Below are 18,255 nucleotides of genomic sequence, written 5' to 3'. Positions count from 1 at the left end.
ATAAGAGTTACTATCAGTACCAATATACAACGGATTACACAGTCAAAACGACATTCAAAACTACAGTAATTAAAATAAAAACAAGAGATTAGTAACGCATGAATGATAAAAATATATGCACCTATAAGAATATGGATGGATTGTTTCATACATTTGCGCCCGGTGATCAATGAAGTCAAGAAAATGAACAAATATATGTACCAAAAGCCGTTTCGTGTGTTGTTTTACTTTTTGTTTTGTTTGAAAATAATGGCTTTTTTTATTGGTTTGAATGACGAGACGAGATTGATTTGATTTCTTTCTTTCAAGTCTTATTATGTCCAGTAGTTACACTGGCTACAAGGTCCTTCAAACCGGAAAACAACAGTGACTACACACTGCTGCTTGGCGGCATAAATAGACATTGTGGTAGTACCTACCCAGGCGGACTCTCACAAATGAGAGACCTACCACCAGTTATGTTTGTTTCGTGTGCAGATGCGAAGTTCTGTTGAGCCTCATTTGGACGGAACAATTAGAATCCGTTCAGATAACTAGCGTCAGACGCGTTAACAACTACATTAATAAAGGTAGCTGTTAATTCAAAATTACAATTGATCGGGGTGTTCATATGATGACGTGAAAACGCACCGTACTACTAACGGATTCGACGTAGTACGGATGAACTCTACTACAGGGAAGCGGGCACCATATTGAACAGTTCCTCGGAGCACTCCTCATGGAAGAGGTGGTAGAATATACGAAGAGATTCAATGTCTCTGCATACACAGCGCCTCCACTCGCTCCGTGGTAAAGGATGGATTAGATATACAAAAATACGAGTAGTTGTTAACGCGCGTCTATCGGCGTTATCTGAACTGAGGGTATCGCAGGATAACATTAATAAAAAAAAAGAGTAACAAATAATAAAAAGTTCGTTAAATAATTTGTGTATTGTTCTTTTTATGAAAACAATTGAACTTATCTAGATTTAATTTAAGACTCAAGTAGATTAGACGCTTAATAGGTTTATTATGTTTCTAGATATTTCTATACTGTAATTGACACAATATTCAATTAACTGATAAATTATCTTCGCCAAGATCGTTAAACAACTAGAACATAGCATTTAGGTATTATATTATCATAATACTTCAATAACTACAGCGGCAATCTCAAAACAACTTATTACTGGGTTCCTCCCCTTATTAATAAAATCAATTTTATTCTCAAAAAAATAAACGCATTAATTCTATAAACGTAGTGACAATAAATCAAATAGATTCAATACGCAATACGATTATTCTCCGTAAGCGACTCAAAGTACTGAACTAGATGTATAATTACATAGGCATTGATCTAATTGGTAATAAATAGATTTAATATAATGACTGCTATATATTTTATAAATTGTCATGTTGAACAGGTGTCTATTATCATGATTATCTTTTTTGCCTTTATCATACCTAAAGTAGGGTGATCACAAACACGCTTTAATGCAAGTTGCCTGTTGCAGAAATTAGTTGACTTAGTTCTTACTACTGGTGTTCATCCTAGCCTAAATTACCTATATGAGACAAAATACTGTCAGAAAAGTCCACATAAAGTGATCTCCGAACTAAGAATCAAACACAGGTCTTTCCACTTCGGAACCACATAGTACCTTGCCACTAGATTAAGAATGGTATTATTCATCTTGGCTCGACTTTTAGTAGTACGAAAGAATAACATTTAAATTGTCCGAGCGCCTAATTAGTTTTAAACAAAACCACATATCACGCCTTCATCCCCAAAGGGGTAGGCAGAGGTGCAACCAGGACGCCCACTTCTCACCATGTAGATATGTTCTGTCCGTTGGTCCTGCGTCTGATCTCTATCCGGTCATGTCGGAATACCGTCTCATCGGACTGTAAGAGTGAAGGAACAGAGAGTGCACCAGTGTATTGCGCACACCCATGTGCACTATCATAATATATCCTGCGTACTTGACTGATCTCCGTTGAGATTGGCCGCCGTGGCCGAAATTCGGCTAGGAAGGGATTCATTCATTCATGTTCTGTCCCATGATGTGACGGGGGAGGTATTTATCAAATTAGTTTTAATTAATTGTTAATGTTGTGGCAACATGAAATGAAATCTGCACAATCGAGTGATTCTATTGTTTTGTAAAAAAAGGTATGCGGATGAACGCAATTAACTCTTCGTTTCCGCCTTAGCAAAAATGAATTACTTATAGGCAATTCGAAAAGTCTGTCTCTGGACAACTAACTAGACACGAAATTAATTAATGGATGACTATGCCATTCTGAAACTACCGGAACTAATGGCTCAATTTGCTTGCCGATTCACGGAGTGCCTTGCAATAAATACAAAACTTTAGAACTAGCAATTGCTCGCGACTTTACTCTCATTGGGTTTTTATTGAATTCTCTGAAAAGTATTTTTTTACCAACGAAAGTTCGGTCAAGTTGATGATTTAAAGTCCAAAGGTGTATTAGGACGAAGGCTTTGTTTGCTCATCAAAAAGTGATAGTTTTATTATAACTTAATAATCCATATACACATGAGATCATAGAATGAATATGAAATTCATATAATGCTGATATTTACTTTCCACGAAAAATGTAATGTTAATTAATTTTCGAAACTAACTAACGTCACGTTTGTTATAAATACCGCATATTGGGCACACATTGAGAGTACTATAAAATTTGCATAATTATACAAAAATACCACGACTTTCTGTTTATTAATAATTTAAACGAACGATCGCGCAACACATTCCTTAGAAATTCCGATGCTTTCTTATTAAATTTGCGATAGATCATAAAAAATAAGCGGTGACATTTCAATTTCATCATAAATTTTTGACCGACGGGCGTTGTTTTTTTTTTTAACCGAAAACGGCAATGTACCCCACTGCACCAGATGATAAGTGGAATGGGGACCAATAGAATGCCGACAGATGAGAGATGATTACACCTCGACAGTCGACACAATTATGCCGGCCTGCAGGAACCGGATATACAAAGGCTGATCCCGGAACGCGACACACTTACGTGGGCAATTATAGCGCGTTTTAACACCTTGTGTACGGTGATCGCTATCCGGGCGGACTTAACTATAATCTACAACCAGTAATGTATAAATAGGCCGTCACTATCTCACCGACGACTAAGGAGAGGAGACTCGGGCCGCGAGTTTCTAGTTCAAGAAAACAATATTATTTGACTATTGACATTGGCAAAATCAACAATGAATCAGTGGTGTCATTCAGTGACACACGCTTTCTTACGTACTTTTTACACCACAAGAAGAGAAGAGAAGTATGAGACAAAATAAATTGTTAAATACCACAAATAACCCTAATCCTTTTTATTAAAAGGTTTAAAACTACTTATAATTTTTATCAAGACTTTAACAGCTAAATGTGTTTGAGCCGTTTGATTAGCTTAAATGCACTGTAACAAGCATGCTTAATTCTACAACCTTGAGTCTAATTAGTAGGTACAAGAATGTTTAATTAAATTTTACAAGTCATTGACGTCCACATTAATTACGGAAGAGTATGAATTGAATTGTTACTTATTTAATTCGAAATTGTGTATACACCGATATAATCACATACTATCATGAGACAGATATCGGCGAAATTTACTTACAAGATTCGTCTCTATCTATCCGTGTAGGGATAAACGCGTGAGCTTACGTACATTAAGACATACAAATTATAAATACCAACTATTATGGAATAGATATTAACTCGACGTATTAACACGAGTTGCGTCTCTATCTACCTCATTGGGGATAAACGCGTGAGCTTACGTATAAATGCGAAACACAGAGACACATATTAACCCAAGACTTCCCCGTATTTCCGCGAATCAATAAGAATGTTAACTGCATAGCATAAAACACTCGTAACTCGTGTATAATTACATTCACAGATAAATTGTTATATTAACGTTCACTAAATTGAACTATAAAATCTACTGCGAGTCGTATATTTTTAATTAATTGCCGTATGCCAGTATGATAATTACGTTCAAGGAAGATGTTTGAAATAAGATTGTGTTTGTGTCGAGTGGGTTGTCTTTAAAATAAAATTATTTTTTGGATTTAATCGCGAAGACGAATTGAGATGTTGCTGCCTTAATTGTCACGGGCGGAGCATGACGGCTACAAAGTTGTCGCAACTTCGGAAGTAAATCAAAAAAAGTTTCATACCGATGTCTAACATTCATTAGGCTGCTCTTAATAAGGTTTAACAAATCTTAGAATAGGAACATATCCTGTGTATATTCCATTAGGCCGCTATGATTGTGTAGACTATAATTCGTCAGTCGACAAGCTATGCCTGCGCCTCTGCATACTCCTTCGGGGATAAATGCGTGATATGCAATTACTGAGCATTTTGAGACACGTTTCAGAATGACGAGGACAGTCGAACTTTCGTATGTTGTTGCTACTATATATTGGGCAGTCGCGTTGCTTATCGTCATTCATATAAATAAAGAGTTACATTGCCTAGTAACAAAGACATCATGGCGAACCTGGTTATCGGCACATCGTATAAATATGTCTAATTTATTTACTCGTGTAGCATTTAAAATTTGTTATCGTTTTAGAATACTCCATTTATTGCACAATTAAATAAGTAACATTGTAATATTATTTGAAGCGTGTATATTGTATAAATCTATATGGGGAATGACAAGCGTTGATCATTAACCAGGCACCGTCTCAAATACGCCGAAAAGGGTCGCGGGAGTTTACTTAATATGCCGCTGTGGAGTATAAATAGTGTCTTCTTCTTGTAGTGCCTCTTTAACTAGTGAAGTTTTGCAGTCAGCTCAGTATATCTTGCAAGGAGAAATATCTCAGCGCTTCCATTCTCCGTCCACTCGCGAATGTTCCGTAACCACGCTATTTTCTTCAATCGGTTTTCCTTTTGCCCGTTACGTTTTCCATCATTATGAGTTGAAAAAGTTCGTGCTTGTCATAGTTTAGTACTTGTCCCAAATACAGTATATTTGGGTGCGTCGGCTAATTTAAATTAATCATTATGCAAAACCAGTTAAGATGTTAAATCGTTGGTATGAATAGGGCACGTCGCATTTGAAATAGTCAGTTGGAAGCTGTCGAATTGTGTGGAGCTCAGGAAATAACTTTAAAAAAATTCTATAATGAAAAGTAGAGGACACGATTGAGTTTTACTCTCACGTCATAGAAGGTGATGATCAAGTGGAACCCTGTGTAGGAGGAAACGCTGAGGTACCCTTTTTAAAAAATTACTCGCAATTTACTCCTCCTTCATATATCCTTCTCTCCTGCATATATGTTAATAGTGTAATGTACTCGAACTCAAAGCTAGCTCCAAGGTGTTTCACATCATCGGGCCTAACTTTAGAATGTAAGACAGACGATTTCACCGATCAGTCGCCCTTCAGGCAAGTGATTTTCCGCATAAAGACAAGGAAATATATAAAAAAAAATCCTCCCATCGGGTGTGGTTAACCCTTTATCAGTCATGGCTCCTTTTGAAGGTTTTGAAACATAGCCACCTCATCCAGATCTTTAAATGCTGGTGCCACATAGCACCACGCTTCCATTGTTACCTGAATTATTACAAAAATGTAATAAACATCATATTCGCGCAGGCAGATGCGCATGCGATGCATATTTATTGAAGATACGTCCTTGAAACAGATTTTAAACTTAAGGAACAACCAAACTATCAAAACCACTAAAAGTGATATTACTAACCTAGTTTGATAACGGTCAAGTGAAAAACAAAACTTTAAAATGACTTATCCGTGCGATTTAAACTACACCTTAATAAACACGTCATTAAGTTTACAATAAAATACAACCATTATAAAAAAGTCATCAACCCAAATACAACGGTAATATAGTTATAGAAGATAATGAACACATTTTAATTAATCACCAATCGTTGACAATATAATGAAACGGCGCTGTATAACCATAATTAACAAAGTAAACAAAATGTATAGCCATAGATGGTGTTATTGACTAGTCTTTGCTCACCCTTCCACACCAGTAGATGTTTCATTCTTGGATTGAAAGTTCTAAATATCCATTTAGCTTTTTCCGCGTTTACTCATCACCATTATCCATACGACTAAACAAGGGCGTATCCAGGAGGGCAGTTGTGTCCCCCTCCAACACTACTACACAAAAATTTTAACTAAATAGTATATGAAATTTCCGCTTTGTCCCCTGGAACAATAATCGAAATTCGCCGCCGCTTAAGTTGAACACTGACATTATCTTTAATGCCAAACACGAACATATTCACAAACTCGATTATTATAAAAACAGGATCATTAAAATAATAAAATGTAGTATAATTTATAATATACCTATTTCATAATATGTATGTTAGTATAGCAATACTATATTATATTGACCGATAAATCGCTGTAAACACTATTAAAAAGGCAGATATATAGCTTATCATCCACTTAAGTACGATTACGTCAGTACGAGTGGTTTAATGCGACATGCGTCCGGATTTCGATACGACCAATCGGAGATTGTGGTTTCGAGATTTGGTGGATATGCAGCATATTTTTAACAGCAAACGCCAGGCGTGTTTGCTGCGCTCGCTTTCTGTTTTCAGCACGCATGTTTGTGTGTAATAGTACGCATTTCTCGAATGCATCGTGTTAACAGGATTTAATGTGCTTAGAATGTGGCAAAAAACACGACGCGACTCCGTGTTGTTTTATTGTTATTGGTAGAGAGCCTAACACGTGACTGACGCATTGGCCTCTCGACCAATCACAAACATCAAATTAAACGACATCGGCTTACGAGTCGCGGTTCTTTGGGACATAGAAGGGGGCTGATTTCCTATGCAACATGTTATTTTAACAAGCATATAATGCTGGTCATCTAGTTCATGACAATTGAAATTGGCATGCAGAATATCATTCCACGCTAATTTCACGGAGATGACAGCCGTGTTACGAGTATACACGCTAATAAAAATCAAGAGCCGTAGCCAAGACGTCTTGCTACAATCGTTAACGCTAATTCAAAAAAAAATAAAATGAAACATCCGACCCATAAGTCTATAATAGCTTGGAAGTGTATAAAAAATGTAGGTATGTACTGCAATCATCCTGAAAAATTAGGTGCTTATGATATAAGCGCCGCTAGCTTAACTGGCTGTGGAACGGACTGTCGAGACGAATGTGCAGGTTCAAAACCCGAGGGCAAAAATTTGTGACTTTTCTAAAATGATGTGTCTATTGTATTCTTTGTGAATTATTGATGGCTTTAACGGTGAAGGAAAACATCCTGAGGAAACCGGCATACCTGAGAAATTCTCTATATGAATTATGAGGTTATATGGAATCTATCAATCTAGGGCAGCTTGGTAGACTAAGGCCTAATCCCTCTCATTAGCACAGGAGGCCCGTGCCTAATAGTGGGACGGTATATAATACTGGGCTGATATTATTATATCATAATGCATAGGATCGCACTGGCTTTAATGTCCTTCATGGGTGAAGAACCAATGCTTGCGTAAAGCTTGATGGCTGAAATAGGTACTTATAATAGGTAGATATTTACAACTCGGTGCGGTTGATAGGCAAAGAGGTTTACACCTCATTAATGCACAATGTAAACAAATACATTTTATTTTTATTGAACACTGGATCGATAGACAATTTAAGTACCCAACATTGTGCCCAACAAGTAATTATTGGACTTTTCATGCTTACATAGACTAAATATATATTTAATTAGTTGTTAGTTGTTACTATCAATGTTTTGTCAATTTAATTCTTGACATATAAAATCACAAATAGTTTAACTTAAAGTTAAGTTTAATTATCTTAATCACTGATTAAAAATATTTATTCTTAGGGTCCATAATGCATGTAAAATATACATGTCACACGAAACTCGGTTGACTATTCCACCATACCTTTAAGCGATTTTGAAATCAAAAGCTCTCAACTTAATAACCGCTACATCTATCTATTTTGCAAAACCACAGACTAACAACATTGCACAACAGAAAATTTGTGATGAACCCGGCCATTCTTCAATTTCCAGTAATAATGAAATTAATTTATATAAGAATAAAATTTGTTTTAAGATTCTCTCGCCTCTAGTGACTTGTGAAAGGTCCGTGTTACATCATGGTACGCGAATCTTCGTAACCATAGCGATTACGAGAAAAGTGTATACAAAATTTGACGAGGAAAAAAAGACTTCCTTTACGTAACGAGAGGTGATTGATGGAACGCGTCATCTGCTGAGAAATGGCGGCCACCACGTACGATGTTGCCATGCTACAATGATAAAATTTCGAGGTCGATTGTACTCGTGTCAATTGCTATAAAAAAAACATAAACAAACATCTACGATCACGAAAAAAAAACAGAGGATAAAACAGTATAAAATAAAAGAGATAATGTATCGTTGTGTGTTAGAGAACAGGCGACAATGGACATATATAATGTAGTTCTCTTAATTTAATAAATCAATTATTAAAGGAGTTCAAACCTGGAATTTGAAAGAAGCACGTATTCCAAATTATGTAGTTTACCCCAATGGCTTACGACCGACTCGTCGTACGAAATGTGATGAAAAACTATAGGGGTCATAGGACCTAATTTCGAATCGCGTCCTTAAGTCGGAATATGCAGTGGCCGTCAAAGCGGCCGTGAAAGGATACGTGTACCGTCGGATAACTATATATGTGAACTATACTGTATATACATCATCATCATCATCAGCCGCAGGATGTCCACTGCTGAACATGGGCATTTCCCAAGATTTCCAGATCGCCCTATTCGAAGCGGCCCGAATATAAATATTATTATTCAATCCAGTATAATACAGGGCAAGGAAAAACCCATTCTATTGACGTAGGTATTTTTTTTTTATTTATTAAGTTTTCCAACAGACATAACACTACGATTATAAATGCATAACATCACGCATTTTATCCCCGAAGGGGTATGCAGAGGCGCAACTAGGGCACCCACTTTTCGCCAAGTATGTTCCGTCCCATGATGTGATAGTGGGCGAGCCTATCGCCATATCGGGCACAAATTCCAGACTCCGGGCTGATACTGAGCAGAAAAACCCAAATATCACTTTGCCCGACCCGGGATTCGAACCCAGGACCTCAGAGCGCTACTGTACCGGACGTGCAATACAACTACGCCACCGAGGCAGTCCAACTACGATTACAATAATTTAAATATAACTTATAGCTATAAAGTAATACAAAGTTAGGAAATTTTTTACAATACATATTCCAAAACTAGCTACATATCATAATAACTGGCAACATCGATCTTGACTCGTTCAAACAATAAAAAACAGTGTTCCATTGATCCACACTGGGGATATGTATGGGCAATTTAACTTCGGTAAACTTTGCATTGAACGTGCATTATGATAACAATAGTCCAATTATACACGTCTAAAAGTGTATTACACCGGCATCAATCATACAATCTCGTACTGAATCTGTTATTTCAAATACCCGCAGGCCAAATGTTTGTGGAGGGAGATTCGAGTCTAAGAAAAGAACTTTAAGTACTTAAAAGTGTTGTCACAAATAGCAGTTACCGTTCGTTTGATAAATAAAAAAATAACATATTACAGTGATCTTAAGGTACTCGTAGCTTACAAGCTCAAGCTAGGCGAACTGTAGTGAACCATAGTACTTATATTTCCATAGAATATAGGCATTAGTTTCATTATGGATGTAAGTTACACAAATATTTACAATATACTCATACCTAAGTTGATAAGTATAATCGAGGGCAAAAGCAAATAACACGAATTTAATTTTGCTATGAACAAAAACTAGTAACTATAAAAACATTTGATGCAAACTTGATCTGAATATTGAGCGGTATATTTGCATTCTATAACATTTCTGTAACAATCTTTGACACAAACACGACATATTTACCTCTTCGTTAAAGCCAATAAAAACACCAACACATTCACTTTTAACACTGTCACTTTGTATACCGTTCAAAAGATCGAAACTTGAAAACGAGACGAGACTTGACGAGAATAATTCAAATTATTCGAACATAAGCGTTACGCGGTGCGAACAGAAAGCGACTGAACCGAGCGCTCTAGAGGGGTTATCACACAACCGCCATGAGCGCATCGAGTGCCACGAGTTACTGGCTTGTTATTGTTATGATAATGCTTATTATGTTGGTTATAATGCCCCGATAGTGTCTGTATCTTGCAATAAGCAATTAAGAAACACAGCACAGTCGGTTTATCGCGGAACGTGTGACTGAAAATAGGCGCAGGCGTTCGCGAATGTACGCACGATATCGATGTGTGTATCGTCATTGGTTTATCGTTTCCTGGAAATTCTTAGTGATAGTGGTGCATCGCCTTAATAGCTTAATAGCGATAAGGTTGTAAATCAGTGGAATCTTCGCTTCTATACCCAAGTTTAGCGATCAAGTTAGAGAATTGTCGATCGGTAAACATATGAGTTGCTCCGGTTTTGAATCTGAATCTGGTACACTTATAGGCTCGACCTCTTCACTTCTCACAGTAAATATATTTGTCAATTTTTCAGGATGAAGGCGCTTACATGTTTAGCTAAAATTTGATCCATCTGCGTACCAAATTATTATATTAATTATTATCCGTATTCTTTCTAACAAGTTTCAAAACATACAAACATTTTACAATTTTACAATATTAGAGTCGGATTATAGTGATTTATAAGGACGCTGATTCTTCGGGAAGCCGATAGGTAATAATATTATGTGATAAAGCTCCCGTTGGTTGACAAACATTTCTTGGAATCACGAACGCGTCGTCAAAATTCAAATCGGCATAGTCATATCAGCAAGCGACCATCGAACAACAAAAAGACCATCAATTATTTACTCCTATTATGGATTAATCACAAAATTTCGTCTTTGCAGCCCAGAATCCGATGGTTCAGTAATCGCTGCTCATATATAGTTCTTTACTATAACGTTAACTTTACCTAATTTCCTCCAAACAGTCAAACTTTTTTCCTCTCTTACTAACTGGAAATCCAGAAATTACTATAAAGTGTACTGCTATTATAATAAAACAAAACGTTTACATAAACCGTCACGTAACGCTAATCATCCACTATCAAGCGCCCGGCGAATCCGTTCCGATGAAAGGAACCGGAGAGCCGGAGTCGCGGCCGGCTAATTGAACTTAATTGACGGGTCGACGCGTGCGCCGCTCCTTTGGCTCTTAAATGGATTTACAGCTGTCCGGTATATCGGTACCGGGATTTAGCAATGACATGACGCTGACACCGGGTCTATTGGCGACAACGTAATGGGCGTGATTCATGTTTAGAACTGGACGATTTGACATCCTGGTATTGTGGATTGTGTGTCAAGACGTCTTGTGTTCGATTCTCTTGGGCTAAACTATGTGGGTTTTATTCATACGATTCATCATCATCATCATGATCATTTGAGCCGGCAATGGTCCACTGATGGACATAGGCCTCCCCCATTGAGCGCCACAGGGACCGGTTCTGGGCCGCCCTCATCTATCGGACTTCGGTGACCTTCACCAGGTAGTCGGTCCATGTCATATGTGGTTTGCCTTCGCTGCCTATTAATATGATTAGCTTGGAAATAATTGATTTTAAAAATATTTTCGTTCAGTCCAGCAGTCAGCCAGTAACACTAATGCTAATTGTTTATGTGTATTCAAATCCCAAAAAAGACAACTCAATAATGAAATGAGTATTAAACAGCATACCAACCCATGATCATAACTTTAAATTTCAAATGCCTTGCACTGCACCACCTTCGACACTACATAGAATAAAACTTTAAACGACATAGACTTATAATATTAATACCGCAATTCCCCACACTCGGCATTAAATCAGACACAGACGTCTCCAATAAGCAATAAAGACCAAAATAATGGAATCATTAATACCAGAACCTCGCCATCCCGGCCACTTCCTATTACCAATGATGTACCGATTCGTGTCACCGGGCCAAGTCCCACCACGGCCGGCCGATACAACTGTCCGTGGAATTATTAATGAACGCCGGACAATGATATTAATGCCATTAAACGGTGGCAATCGGGGGCACTTGAATGAATGCACTTCGCCGTGAATTGTTTCATTTGCTCGTGACCGTTAGGTCTCATTTACATTGCTGTTTATTTGATGGATGTTTTTTAGACGAATCACTTTATGGTAGTAGATTATTCTCTGATCAAAAGAATCCAGAATACGTGACAAATATTTAAGAAAATAAACTGTGAAAAGGTTTGGTCTTCGAGTAATTTTGTCAGTCGAAATGCTGGTTTCGTACACAACACAAGACACACTGGTATCAATCCGGATATACCGAGACATGCTTGTTGTCAAAAATGATTAGGTGGAATTCAACCGTATTATCATAGTAGAAGCGTTTATCTTAAAATAAATGATTTTTTTGCGTACGCACACGTGTTTTAGATTTTTACAATATGTTTTATGTAATGACATTTATACCATCCTAAAAAACATCGTGTAAACAAACCCTTATGATAATGCGGTGGAAGGTTGAATGACTAATGTGTCAGCTGTTTTATGTATGACATTTTAAATGGCATCGGTTTAATGAAGTCTGCATTCGTGAGAACCGTATAATTATAATCGTAACCATCAAATTACATAACATTAAAAAAATAAACAAATCAAGAATGGTCTTTGCACTACAAAACTTATGGTCGAACAAATAAAGTACGACGCCAGCGCAGCTACAAAACATCTAAAGACAGTATTTGTACCGTATATGGCAATGGACTCTTAGTAAGGAAATACTTCAGACAAATTATATGCACTCAGCACGAGACTGCTTCCCATTCGCATATAATAACCGAGAAGCACTTGAATGCTAAACACATGTGATCCACATACTTGTCCGTCTTGTGTCAAGCAAAATTAAACTTTCACTTTCGTTTAATTACAAAGTGCATTGTGTCTAGAGAATTACTTGAAAAAAAAAACGCTTTTGTTGGCGCAGTCCGGTGCGGTACTAGTTTCCCACGGCGGATTAATGACTAGGCAAAAGTTTAGCAGAAACCCGCTCCTTTTATGCGCACGTCTGCCATTATCCGGCTCATTTGCGGCAAAAGACAAACGTTCGATCGGGGGCGAGCACAAATTTCGCCGATATAATCGTCCGGTAAGACAATGGTTATCGTTGGCGCGCGATACGTGCGCAGATATTGGCCATCGAAGGCTGATGGATGCGGCACGCTCTGCCGATAGCATCTCCATCGTGACGCCCGTCCGGCCCGCCCGGCCCGCTCGTGTGCACCAATTATTATTCAATATCTCCAGCGTCCCGCCGGAACAGCCGGATAGATTGCCGATACCATCATTGGGGTTAACGTTTGATTTGATTCCCGGCCGCGGGCCCGGTCAAGTGACAATAGTATCGGTCAGGCGGCCCGACCCTAATTGAATAATGGAACCATTTGTCATGAGCATCGATGGGTTTATCATTTTATCAATAATGATTTACTCAACGGGAATACTGGGCGCGTCAAAGTCCATATTGATATTGCCAAACGTGATTTTATCACCAATGAAATGAGGAACGAATCTTTGTTTACTCCGATACAATGTATATCGGTCAACGTTTAATTCATTTCGGATGTGAGATACAATATCGACGACCTAAAACATTGATATAAATGAATATTTCGTTATTTGTAGCTGCCCTATATTTAGTCAGTTATCTCGTCACACTGCGTCAATTAGCACATCGCATGTGACACGAAGCACTTTAAACAACTTACGTTTAATGGGTGGAGCTGTCGATGAAAAGCACATTCAGGTCGCTGAACCACCTGTAATAAAAACAACATAACGTGTTAAAATGCGTTTATAATGAAAATTGCCAATCTCAGGCGAGTTTCACGCAAGACATGCAGGACAAAAGGCGCGGAAATACCATCTGAGATCCAAGATACAACAGAATACCGAGCCGGACGACGACGTGTGGACTATGCATCTAATCCTATCAATAAGTGAGATCTCGCACGATTGCGGACACGGGACGGCCGACCGGTCGCCGATGCGACGCACGACAAAAATTAAAATAATGCAACGCTGAGTTATGAGCCATGCCTTCCGCCGCTCACAACAATATCCAGAACAGCGGTAATGCTAATTCAATAGCGTAATATCTCCGTATCTCCGAGTATCCCCCGCGGTCGATCCGACCGAGATAGTCTACGATCGCGCCGATATGGTTCTGCTCGTGATTTATTTTGGTCGCTCCCATATAAGTACTGTGTACGACAACAATGGGTCGAGAGTTGGATTTACGACAATCGATTTGGTAGCGATAAAAGATTTAGCCGTTTAAAGGGTTGGAAAGTACGAAGCATTAGCACTGCGGCCGGTGGAACACGCACGCGCAGAAATAAATGAAAACTAACGTTCTTGATCGTGTGAGTATTGCTGCGCGCGCAGTGAGCGCTGCACACTGCACACGCTCGTTGACTCGAGATAAGTGAACAAACTTAATGTACACGCATAAATTTTAATTATATGCGTTCCTGGAGACATTGGTAATGTTGATGCGCTAATAAAATTATTAGATAGAGCCGGCTATTCCCGTCCACACTGTAAATGCAAGTGCGCAATTAATAATTTATATAACGTTACATTTACTATGTTGTGATGAAGGTATTCACTTTACTTTGTAATTAAATAAATTGCTTTTAATTTTTAAATTAAACGCATGACCTCACTCGTGTAAATGCTCTTTGGGCATATCTGGGTATATTTTGCTGACACACGAAAAACGCTTGTTTCTTGTTGTCGTGCTATGATAGTTTTGTTTATGATCGGTTCAATTTGTAACTGTGTGCAAGCTTCCATCTAAGACAATGGACATTTCCCTAACAATTAGTGTCCACACGATTGGAAATTATCTTCAGCAATCAGGCAACGTAGACTGTGTAAAACCATAATACCCTGTCTTATATACTATCCCACTGCTGGGCACCGGCCTCCTCTACTACTAAGAACGTTTAAGCATTAGTCCACCACGCAGGCCTAGTGCGGATTGGTAGACTTCACACACCCTCAAAATTCCCGTAGAGAACTTCTGATATGCAGGTTTCCTCACGCTGTTTTCCGTCACCGTTAAAGCTGATGATATCTCACAAAAATACACATATTCTCTTTATATGGCTGTTATAATTTGCTTTTGTCATTTACGTCATTGAGCGGGACATTTTTTTATAAGGCGATGACGAGGCAAGAGGTCGTTCACCTCGTTGTATACGTCAAGCCCACCAGTCGTGAAGTAGGAATCGTAGGTACATAATACGAATATTTATATTATTACGCATTGCATGTAGCGTATTTTGATAAGAGTTAAAACATACATACATACATAACATCAAGCATTTATCCCCGAAGGGGTATGCAGAGGCGCAACTAGGGCACCCACTTTTCGCCAAGTATGTTCCGTCCCATGATGTGATAGGGGGCGAGCCTATCGCCATATCGGGCACAAATTCCAAACTCCGGGCTGATACTGAGCAGAAAAACCCAAATATCACTTGGCCCGACCCGAGATTCGAAACCAGGACCTCAGAGCACTATTGTAACGGTCATGCAATACAACTACGCCATCGAGGCAGCCCCCTTCCAGAAGAGTTCAAACCCCTGATAAATTATACCTAAGTTAAGTATTATGTTAAGTATCATATATTTTCTTCTAAGTGACCCCACTGCTCCTAAGGGTAAGTGGAGTGGGTTCCTATAGAATGTCGACTGACGAGAGATGATTACCCCTCGATAATCAACACAATTATGCCGGCCTATTGGAACCCGATATATACAGGCTGGTCCCGGAATACGACACACTTACGTGGGCCACTATAGGGGGTTTTAATACCTTTTGTATGGTGGTTGCTATCCGGGCGGATATAAAGTATATCCTACCATCACCAACATCCAAAAATACTTTTTTTTCTCTCTGTCTCTCTCTTGGGAGGACCTCCCGAAAATACATCCAACTCTTCTTTGCAGCAGATATAAAGCATAGCATCTACAAGTCGTGCATTCGAAAAATCCATTTAGTATTATAATAACCCCTGAAAAGCTAACGAAAACACACTTATCCAATTCAAAGTTCACTCGTCCATACGATCCGCAGGCTAATATTCCATCCACTTATCAGCCTCACGTTCAATCCATGCAAAGACAGTCTGTTATTTGTGCGCAAGGTGGAATTAGTTGAAATTAAAATGCGATTAGAATTCACTCATCTAAAATTAGACGTTGCCGGCAGCTTCGATTGTGGACCGGTTTTCGACCGCCGACGGCGCCCGTGTACAGGGTGTGTTTTTATTGCAAGATATGAGCAAGTAGATCTTGATGGTAAGTGGTCACCGTCGTTTATTAGTATATGTTGATGAGTGTGAGGGCGTCGTCAAATATTAAGAATGGGATTAGGGATTTGTAAAGTTTTTATTTTCAGTCTGCAAGAATATATGGAATTACATTATTTAGAGTAAAAGATGTTATGTTATTAATTATAATTTTTAAACGAGTTTTCAAACGACCTGACATTTTACCACTAAAACTCCTCACTCTAGGAATTCCCACGCTCAGCTTTGTGATAGCAAGTAGGAAGTCTTTGCAATTAATGTCTACGTAATTTTTTATTATAAGTCGACACTATATGTAACTATTGTATTTTTATTTTTTAAACATAGGGACAATTAATACTCTTGATAAAACATCACCCTGTACAACGTAGCGGTGATTGGATCTAAGCGAGAGTTTATCCAGTGTCGCCAGCGCATTAACGCAAATTGCACTAATTGTAGAAACGCAAAGAAAGTCGGACGCACGCCTACCGTCTGAGCTCTTGTTTATTTTTCTAGGAATTGTTTACCATCTTAATGTTTTATTCAATCAAATCATACATCAGAACAATATACTATTAACATATGACAAAATATATTTTAATTTAGATTCCTTCGTCCTCTTATCTTTAGCACGTATTATTGTAAGTACTATAATTGTTACTATTTGCCTGATGTCAATTTATTCCGGAAGGATCTAAAAATTAACTTCTATGGAAATACTTTTTCTTCTAAAAAATCGAAAGCTCGTTCATTCAAGGCAGATGGGGTTGCGCGTTGTTGTTCTACCATGCGGATTCTTCGAAGAATGTGGGGTGTTGCTGATCTTGTGAAATAGTAATCATTTATAACATTATTACAAGGTCTTTTGCAAAGAAAATTCAATATAGATAACTATTAATCACCGCCATTGACGTTTATTCTATACACACAAACGTCCATATAAACTATTTGTGCAAAATCTGAACTAAAATGGCAACCAAAACGTCACTGTTATAACCTGTTTATTCACTTGAACAACAAATAATTCTACTTATCTGACTAATATTTATTATGAGCGCCACTCCGTACATAACCACACGCCGCGCCGTCAATGTTGAAATCAGAGTAAAGTCAGGTGTACGGAATGCAGTACAGTTGAGCCGAACACAATGAGTGTACGGAACGCCAAGATCTAGTACGTAGTACATATGTATCGATGATTACCACTAAATAAAAAAGTACAGCGCAAAGTAACCATAGAAGAATGAGTTATTACTTTGCAAATGTATGGGCGTTAATAAACATAAAGACAGGCATTAACTATTTAGAAATTTAATTACACACGAAGCTTTAATGGCGGTCAAATAATTACAATGTGCTTAGAAACTCACCAGGAAATGTTAAGTACGGTTAATAATTTGTTAAAGTAACGTATCATCACATCTCTATCTCCGCGAGGGTAAGTAGAATTGTAAAATACACACTTTGAAAACGTTTTAAATTGCTTCGAGTGATAACCTATCACATTGTACTTTATTTAAATAGATATTATACCATGTTTTTCCCGGTCTACATGTGTACAATACAGAGTTATCAACAAACAAAAATTTTCAAGCAAATGCGCAGTATTATTTATATAAGAAAAAATATGCACTAAAGATTATTCAAGTTCCAATATAATTTCGCACATTGGCTAGAAATATGATTTAAAAGATGAAGATGAGAGCGGCGATAGCCTAGTTGGGTGTGGAACGGACTGCCAAGACGAATGTCCGCAGGTTCAAATCCCAAGGGCACACCTCTGACTTTTCTAAAAAATCATGTGTGTATTCTTTGTGAATTTATCGTTGGCTTTAACGG

At 38.0% G+C, this 18,255-nt stretch overlaps 1 protein-coding gene across 13 annotated transcripts in view; it reads right to left on the bottom strand.

Moving 5' to 3' along the window:
* Positions 1 to 18,255, bottom strand: part of LOC115449030 (protein N-terminal asparagine amidohydrolase) — a 127,684-nt gene that overhangs the window by 16,232 nt on the left and 93,197 nt on the right. For 9 of the 13 annotated variants that reach the window (XM_030176708.2, XM_030176705.2, XM_030176710.2 and 6 more), the window contains one exon: positions 13,822 to 13,872. The exons of 2 other annotated variants lie outside the window; for them this stretch is intronic. The gene's annotated coding sequence lies outside the window, so the exon portion shown is untranslated. Of the gene's footprint in view, positions 1 to 6,030; positions 6,179 to 9,952; positions 10,292 to 13,821; positions 13,873 to 18,255 lie in introns of those variants that run through there. 2 more of the 13 variants (XM_030176714.2, XM_037438797.1) reach the window with 2 other exon arrangements.

Source organism: Manduca sexta, chromosome 15 (genome assembly GCF_014839805.1).
Source record: "Manduca sexta isolate Smith_Timp_Sample1 chromosome 15, JHU_Msex_v1.0, whole genome shotgun sequence".
In the NCBI taxonomy this organism is placed as follows: domain Eukaryota; kingdom Metazoa; phylum Arthropoda; class Insecta; order Lepidoptera; family Sphingidae; genus Manduca; species Manduca sexta.
Note: the sequence above shows the minus strand (reverse complement) of the source record. Positions and strands in the feature narration are given on the sequence as shown.